Below are 2396 nucleotides of genomic sequence, written 5' to 3'. Positions count from 1 at the left end.
CCCAGTACCGCCAACACCAAGCCCCAGTACCGCCAACACCAAGCTCCAGTACTGCCAACACCAAGCCCCAGTACCGCTAATTCCAAGCCCCAGTACCGCCAACTCCAAGCCCCAGTACCGCCAACACCAAGCCTCTGGGGGTGCAGCGCGGTGCTCCTGCCCCACGAGACAGCAAAGCTCCCAAGTTCCAGAAGCAGCAGGATCTGAGCTCAGGCACAGGTCCGACATCCCCAACTCTCCAGAAACGCTCCAAGAAGCTGTTTTCACGACACTCCAGCTGCACGGTAAGAAGACCCCACCGCTGGGCAAGGTCTGCCTGGGAGCCTGCCGGCCAGAGCAAGCCCGCAGTAACTCAGCGAGGTCCACACTCACGTGCACAAGGGCTCAGAGACAATGCAGTGCAGGAAGGAAGAGGATGGAGATGAAGAGGTTGGCACAGCAAGGCCCTGGGCAGAACACGGCCAGGGCACAGGGCGAGGCAAAACGGAGCTCTGCAAAAACAGGCGGGGGGGAAGACCCAGGCTAAGCAAGGGAGAGCAGGGCACAGCACAGCAAGGATGGGGCACAGCGTGGATGGGGCAAACCAAACACAGGCCAGAGATGACCAGATGCAGGAAGCTTGCGACACAGCGAGCAGGCAGCGCGGTTTGCCCCGCAAGGCACAGCAAGGACCCTAATGGAGGGAGGACAGCGCTCAGTGAGGGCACAGCGCCGGCCACCGGGAGCACCGCGCAGGGCGTGGTGACTAGTCCACACCTTGAGGACACGGAGCGGAAGGGGGCAGGTCGCAGTGAAGACCCCGATCGGAGGGCGGGCGGGGCACAGCGAGGACAGAGCGGGGCGTGGCGCAGCGAGGAACCCCCCAACGGAGAGAGGGCGGGCGGTGCACAGCGAGAACTGTCCCATCGGAGGGCGCAGCGAGGACAGAGCGCGGGACCACTGGAGGAGTCTCCGCAGCTTCCCAGGCACTTTGCTGAGAAGAGCTGAGGAGCGCAGCAACACCCCAGCACAGTGAGGATCCAAAGGAAAGAGGGCGGAGCACAGCAAGGACGCGGCGCCAGACGCGGGGAGAACTGCCCGCAGCTTGCAAGCGCAACAAGGACTCGGGCGTTCGGAACCAGTATGGGGCGCAACACAGCAAGACTCGGAACAGCACGAGCGGATCCAGGATGCGGTGCAGGGTCGCTCTGGAACGCGGTGCGCGCGCCCAGCGGGGACTGACGGTTAACAGTCGCGCAGGGGTGAGGCCAGGACAAGGTTGCCCGACTTCACTTGACAAGGACCACAGACAGGACTTGTGGAAAGGCGCTCCGAGCAGCAGCTGCGATGACCAGGGGACACCCAGAACTCAGGGCCATGGCCACCCAGCCTGCTCTGGCACTGCTGCTGCTACTCCTGCCGGCCCAGATCCACTCGGAGCCAGAGGCAACCTCGCCCATCCCGACCCCAACCCTGGGCAGCAACGTGTCAGCGAGCCGGTCCCTGCCCAGCAGCAACTTCCGTTCCTGCGGTCCGCGGCCCGTGCCAGGTTCACTCATCCTGCTGGTCCAGCTGGCTGCCCTGGTCCCAGGGCCAGCCCTCCACTAGGACGTTCAGAGTTTGTCCAGCTCCCAGACTGGCATGCCCTGCGTGGCGACAAGCCCGCAGGCCTGCTGCCTGCCCTCTGGATGTGGGCTTGGAGCCCCACTGGCCGCTGCACTGCTGGGATTCCAAGGAGACCCGGAGGCAAAGGGACCCCCTGCCGGCTGAGACAAGGGGCTTGGGCCCTGGGGTATTCCCAAGTCTACCTGGAGGAGGAAAGAAGATATTTTTCCTTACTTTTGCTCATTAAAAGCATAAAGTCAAGGTGGTACACAGGCCTCTCAGAGCAGGGCGCACGGCTGGGAGGTTAGGGTTCCCCCCTGGGGGCTCACTCTCCCAGGAGCCCCTCAGCTCTTGGCTGCCGAGTCTGACCTGGCAAGGGTCACTGTGAGACTCACCTAGCCTTGTCAGGAGGGCCACTCTACCCACGGGATAATCTTACAAGTTACAGGCAGGTGAGCTTTGCATTACAAACAGGTGCATTTCAGCGTGGGGCGGAGTGGGTGTTCAGAATGGGAAGATTCTAGAAGGTCAACTTCATACCAGCACAAGGCACAAACCCCCAGGGTACCTCATGTATGGCCATATCCCAAGCTGCCTCTGCCACGTGCCACCAATTTAGAGGGAGGCTATGCAACATCAGCTTGCATAGCATGAATCCAACCCTGTTAAAACAGTAGCCAATTCCCAACACGCAGAGGCCAAGTACTCTGATGGAACAGCTGGCTTTCACACAGGCATGCGAGATGCCCACCTCACTGCTCTACTGCTCGCCCAGTGGCCCCTTAGGAGGATTCCTGAGAGGAAGTGAGACG

General features: G+C 61.8%; 1 long non-coding RNA gene across 1 annotated transcript; it reads left to right on the top strand.

Moving 5' to 3' along the window:
• The first annotated feature begins 205 nt into the window (after positions 1-205).
• LOC121160632 lies at positions 206-1845 on the top strand. The gene is made up of 2 exons (XR_005884566.1): positions 206-284; positions 958-1845. It is a non-coding gene; the product is annotated as an uncharacterized LOC121160632 (long non-coding RNA).
• Positions 1846-2396: the final 551 nt, after the last annotated feature.

The sequence above is a fragment of the Ochotona curzoniae genome, unplaced genomic scaffold (assembly GCF_017591425.1).
Source record: "Ochotona curzoniae isolate NIBS_2020 unplaced genomic scaffold, NIBS_Ocur_1.0 contig_4516, whole genome shotgun sequence".
NCBI lineage: Eukaryota > Metazoa > Chordata > Mammalia > Lagomorpha > Ochotonidae > Ochotona > Ochotona curzoniae.
Note: the sequence above shows the minus strand (reverse complement) of the source record. Positions and strands in the feature narration are given on the sequence as shown.